Genomic DNA, 6,000 nt, shown 5'->3' on the forward strand with positions numbered 1-6,000 from the left:
TGTCCTTTCAATGGGTTTGCTTCATTAAGGCTTAGTGTTGATGGTCTAATTCAAGCACACCAGTGTCTTTCAAAAAAATAAAGTTCAAAAGTCTAATATTATCATTGTACCATGGAAACTCTCCTAACCTTCCATTGACATGTTGACTTTGGCTCTTCAATATGGTGATTTTAGTTGTGGAAGTTCTTGGATCTTAAGAATGGGCTATAAAAAGGATCAAATTAATTGCGCACTTAACTTGACATATCTAATCTCTTGTTGTTTGGTTCTATAAGAGGCTATTAAAGGGGGATGCAACACTAAAAGTGCCCTAATGACCACTATAGTTGAGCAAGCAAAATAGTTTGTTCCAATAGAAAGGCGTGTATAATGAAGAATTTAAAAAGATGCATATAAAAGAAAAGAAGGTGTGAGTGTCATTTTTCATAAGTTGATTGGTGCATGTGGAGTTGTGGTTGGGTGTGACAGGGTAAGAAGCTGGTGTGGAAGGTTTGAAGAATTTCCACTATAATTTTCATATTGTGAATTACGATGGCATCATGAGCTTTTGCTCTAGAGGCACCACATACCTAGCTAAGTGTAGTGGGGACAGGGGGCTAGTGATCCCCTAGGGGGGAGAGGCATGTGAGCCCTTGCACCTTGCTCCCACCCCACTTAGCTAGGCATGTGGTGACTTGAGCATAAGCACATGATCTTGAACACTATAATTTTGAAAAACAATGGAAACTGACCCCTTATCCCACTTGGGAAAATGTCAAAAACTTCTAGCGCTGCGTAAGGGTAGATTTTGCTTGGGGCCAACGCTAATTTCAAGCACTTGGTTTGCGCGTTTGGGTGGGGGGCTCGGGACTGGGGAGGCTTAAGGCAGTGTTCGGGAAAAGGCGGGTTCGCTTCATCCTAGGGCCGGTTCATTTTAGGAGAAAACTCGTTCGATCCAATCTGAGGAGGAATTGTCTACTTGTGAAAAATACATGCGAAAAGGATTTAGGCCGGTTCATCTTTATCATAGAGGGAGAATATCCTTCTCATGATTAATGTAGAAGGATAAGATCTTTCTAAATATAAATGAAATAGGATTTTTAATAATACAATATATATTTAGCTAAGTGTCCACTGTCAACTTTCAAGTGAAACTTTAAAGTTTAAACGTTTTAAAATTTAGCCTTAATTATAATTAAAGCTGGCTGCTGCTGACTACTGTCAGTAAATTGGAGAGAGAGTGCCAAGTGGAGACTCGAGAGTTCAATGTTCATAACTTCATCATGGCACATGCAAAGTTGCAGTTCAAAAGATGCGTGGCGCCGTGGCCCTGGGCACTTAGAAGTTAGTAGATTGAATCCAAATTCCAAAAGAACTTCACAAGTTCAAACTTCACAGCCTCAGACTCTCGACTCTCAGGTCGGAACTTCCAAGTTCCTCGACCTGCACGCTCAGCGCTGCCTCTCGAGTCTCGACTCGAGTCTTCTGGAATCTGCAAGCCTCAAGGCCGCACGGCGCAGGCTGCCTCTCGGGATTCCAGACTCCTGCAAGGCCGCAGGCTGCCTCTCGGGTCTCGACTCTCAGCCTCGGCCCTCATTGCGTCTCGAGCCCCAGGTGGCAGGACCCGCAGGCTGCCCCTCGGCCCTCATTGCCTCTCGAGCCCCAGGTGGTAGGAGTCAGGACCCGCAGGCTGCTTCTCGGCCCTCGGGTCTCAACGTCAGTGCCTCTCAGGCTCTCGGAACTTCCTGCAGGGCCCAGCCGCCCAGGCTGCCTCACTGCTCAGTCACCAGTGCCTCTCGAGCCTCACTGCTCAGTGCCTCACCTGCAGGCTGCCTCTCAGACAGTCGTGACTCCAGAGTCCACCTGGAGGCTGGCACCGTCCAGGCTCCTGCCTCTTGGGGTTTCAACTTTCCGTGGCCCGCCTCAGACTCCAGAGTCCAAAGCCTCGGCCCTCGACTCTCCAGTGCTGAGTGACCGTGACCCGTCTGGCGTCTAGGCTGCCGCCTCCTGGCCCCTGGGGCCTCGACTCTCCAGAGTCCACGCCTCTTAAGTCCTGGGGCTACCGCCTCCACGCCTCCTGAGTCCTGGGGCTGCCGCTTCCTGGGGCTGCACCGCTGCAACCTCCAGGCTCCCGCTACGACCTCCTACTACCTAGGCTCCTGGGGCTTACTCCCGCCTCCTCGGGCCTCCAGGCTTCCACCTCCAGGGGAGGCTGCGACGCTGGCTGCTGCCTCCTGAACTAAGAACTTTGAAGGCTAACTCGTGAAGGTGAGAATCATATTTAACAAATAATGAGTGATTCAAAATAGCAAAGAAAGGTGAAAGGTGGTAGTTCTAAGTTTACACGATCAATCATCATTTGATAATACTCCGAAGTCTGATGGAAAGTACTTTGTATGGCCAACAAAGCTCGTAGGAGCACTTGCTTTGTCAACCATAGACACAAACACACACGTCACACAAACACACACACACACACACACACATATATAGAGAGAGAGAGTGTGTGTGTGTGTGTGTATAATAATATATATGTGTGTGTGACATACATGTGCAATGTGCATTGTGTGTATATGTGTGTTAGTGAAAGCTTAAAGGCAAAATATTAGTACTAATTTTTATTTTTATTTTGCTATGTGGTTGTTACTAGGTTAAAAAGCTTTGTGAGACATTGTAGTTTGAAGATAGAGGTTGGCTATTGGAGGAGCTTAGATTTTCAAAGGGAACGAATGCCTAACAAAAGGTAGAAAATTTCAACGATTATAAAAAACACGGTAAGATCGCAACCACTCTTTTTAACTTTGAGAATGGCACCTAAATTGAAAGATAAGAGACAAGGAAACCTTCTTGCATGGGTTGGGATTGAAAACATAGCCAAGCATCCTTCTAAAAAGTTAAAAGAAAATACGGATGATATTGGGGGCTCAACTTCAATTAATGTGTTATCTTCAAATGAATCATTCGATAACATGTCACTTGAAGAAAGGGCTGAATTTGAAAGGAAAAAAGAAGGACGCTTACTTTTTCAAGAGGATTGGCTAGACCAATTTAAATGGCTTGTTTATGATAGAGATGAAGTAAAAATGTTTTGTAAATTTTGTTTGAAATATCCTCATCCCCATAGTGCATATTCAAAAGGGGGATCTATAAATTTTAAAATTAGCAACTTGAAATCCCATGTTCGCACATCATGTCATAAGTTTGCTATGCAAGCTATTTTACTCGAAGGAAAAGACTCAATTGAAAAGAGTGTTAAAAAAATAAGAGAAGTAAAAGATGAGGCATTACTTTCATTATTTAGAACGGCATATTTGATTGCAAAGCAAAATTTGCCATTTTCTGTGTTTCCTGACATGATAAGCTTATTGCAAGATTGCCATGCACCATACACTACTAGTCTTTATAATGATGATAAGGCATGTGCTGAAATGATTTTTTGCATGGCATCGTCTCTTATGAAAAGTACAATAGAAAAGGTTTCAACTAGTCCATGGTTTGGTGTTTTAATTGATGAGTCAAATGATATCTCCTCACATGGACATATGGTTATTTATTTATCATATCTCGAGGCTGATTGTGTTCCTAAAACAAGCTTTTATGGTATCATACGTGTGCATGATGGCACTGCAAGGTCTTTGTTTGAGGCTATTATTAAAGAGCTAAAGAAATGTAAGCTAGATTTATCTAGATTTGTTGCATTTGGGTCTGATGGATGTTCCACAATGGTGTCCAGGCCTTATTGAAAAAACACGTTAATCCATTTTTAACATCAATTCATTGTGTTGCCCATCGTAGTGCCCTTGCAATATCTAGTGTAGCAAAAGAGATGCCTTATTGCAAAAAACTAGAAAAACTTATTAATGCTATAGCTTCGCATTTTAATGTTAGCACGAAGAGATTAGAAGGGTTGCAAGCTATGCAACAAGATTTGGCATGTCCCATTCTTCGACTTGAGCATACTTTTGATGTGAGATGGTTAAGTAGATATAGAGCTATTAGTAGAGTGTGTAAGTCTTTAGATGCAATACTTGATATCACTAAAAGAGAGGCATTGCATATTTATGAAGAATTGGTTGAGTTTGAGTGTGTTTATTGCTTACATTTCTTAGCTGATATTTTGAGAGGTTTAACAACACTAAGCCAAATGTTTCAAAAAGACTTTGTAGATGTCACCACTATAGATAGTCTTGTAAAGAACGAAATTGTATCCATAACACAATATTACATTGATTGTCCTCCTGTTGATGTGAATGCATTAACTATTGGAGTATATGGATATGATATCCTTCCAGACTATGGGCCTGAAAAAGGATATTTATATACATTAAGAGGTGCTTTGCATGGGAAGAAATTTTATGAGCATGATTTAAAACGTAAAATTAATGGAGAAGACTTTAACAGGGCCTTAGAATTTCAAGTTGCTTTTGCCAATTCAGTGGTAAGTAACTTGAATTCTCGATTTCAAGATAATTCTATACTTAATTGTTTAAAAATACTTGTGCCTGCACAACATCCAATACATGAGAAGGCCTTAAAAAACTATGGAACCCAAGAGATAGATCAATTAACTTCATATTATGGTTTTCCTAAAAAGCTAAATATAGAAGAATTCCCTGCAATGATAGAAGTTGACGAGTTTAAGAAAGAATTTAGAAATTTTAAGCATCAAGCTTCTAGAGATTGGATACGATTCACATTGTTAGAAATAACTTCAACACTTGCTTGCAATAGTATGTGGAGGGATGCTTATCCGAATATTCTTACTCTTTGTCAAGTAGCTCTTGTCCAATGTTCGAGCATTGCTATTTGTGAGAGAGGTTTTAGCGCTCGAACTGTGATAAAGAGTAAGCTTCGTAATCATTTGGAGATTAAGAGTTTAGATGCATTAATGAAAATCTTTATTGAAGGGCCTTCTAAGTTCACTGATATAGAGTTCATTGAGAGTATGGACTTATGGGCTGAAAAAACACATCGCCATTTATACACAGCACAAGGAATTTGTTCATTGATTTTGCAATAAATTTGCATATTCATAAGAGCAATTGATTTTTTATGGCCTATGATGATTTTGAAGTCACTATGCATTATTTGCACTTTTGTTGTTTTGATTCTTTTGACTCTTAATCATTTTCCTATGTTAAACTTATTTTTCCCTTGCTGGCTTCTATCTTTTGAATAAAAATCTTCCAATTTGTTTTTAGATCATGCTTGCTTTTATAAAATGTACTTGAACTTTTTTGTTTATAATGTTGGTTGTATTTCATTATGTTCTCTTTTATGTTAGTTTTTTTTTTCTTTTTGTATCATGATTGCTTTTCATAAAATGTGTTTTGACTTTTTCTAAACTTTTTTATTTTTTGTTTTGCTTAAGTTTTTTTTTCTTTTTGTATCATGATTGCTTTTAATAAAATGTGTTTTGACTTTTTCTAAACTTTTTTATTTTTTGTTTTGCTTATATTTTATTATGTTATCTTTTATGCTAGTTTTTTTTTCTTTTTGTTTATTCTATGCTTTTAATAGTTAACTTCTTTTCTTTTTGGGTTTCTATTTTTTTTTAACGTTCTCTTTGTCTTTGTGCCTATAATGTGTATACTTCTCTGAGGCCATATGGCATAGACCCACTAAGAGACATAGAAACAACTTGCATACATTTGTTTTTATCTATTTAAATTTTAGATATGTAATGTAGATCAAGTTACTAATGATAATAAGGGTTTTGATTTCTAAGGTATAAGAGAAGTAATTGAACAAATTCCAAGGAAAAGTTTGAGATAAAAACCCTTTCAAATAATAGAAAAAAATGATTATCCTTTCATTAAAGATTTAAAAAGGAATTTGACCGATTCAATTTGTAGAATCAAGGGAATTGGGCCGATTCGATTTAGAATGTAAAGGTTTTGTAAGGTTCAAATTTTATGAAACCGCCTTAGGTTAAGAGAAGAAGGATCTATGTTAGGCTCACAATTTTTTTTTTCCCGAACACTGGCTTAAGGAGGGGCCTCGGCCCTCTAGGCTCCTCTT

General features: G+C 38.9%; 1 pseudogene; it reads left to right on the forward strand.

Moving 5' to 3' along the window:
• Nucleotides 1-2,786: 2,786 nt before the first annotated feature.
• On the forward strand, nucleotides 2,787-4,999 carry LOC148041549 (uncharacterized; annotated as a pseudogene).
• The last annotated feature ends 1,001 nt before the right edge of the window (nucleotides 5,000-6,000 follow it).

This window comes from Lygodium microphyllum, chromosome 1 (genome assembly GCF_053477565.2).
Source record: "Lygodium microphyllum isolate KBCC chromosome 1, Lygodium_microphyllum_v1.1.10, whole genome shotgun sequence".
NCBI classification, from domain to species: domain Eukaryota; kingdom Viridiplantae; phylum Streptophyta; class Polypodiopsida; order Schizaeales; family Lygodiaceae; genus Lygodium; species Lygodium microphyllum.